Genomic DNA, 292 nt, shown 5'->3' on the forward strand with positions numbered 1-292 from the left:
TTCAACTTTATAAACTATTTTTAGTTTTAAAATAACTTTATAATAATATATTTATAATCAAAAAGGTTTTTCACAAATATTATTTCAGTCTAAAATATTCCATTTTTAAACCATTCAATTTGATAATCTTCCATTCAGAAAAAGAACAGTTATGTAGTATTTAGATATATCTGAGTGTTCATTTAAAATTAGTAATTATAAATTAAATATTGAAAACTTCAAAAAACAAATAATAGAATTTGAACCTTACAATTTGTATTGTGCTATATTCAAAAAATTTAATTTTTAAGTC

This window comes from Belonocnema kinseyi, chromosome 10 (genome assembly GCF_010883055.1).
Source record: "Belonocnema kinseyi isolate 2016_QV_RU_SX_M_011 chromosome 10, B_treatae_v1, whole genome shotgun sequence".
NCBI classification, from domain to species: domain Eukaryota; kingdom Metazoa; phylum Arthropoda; class Insecta; order Hymenoptera; family Cynipidae; genus Belonocnema; species Belonocnema kinseyi.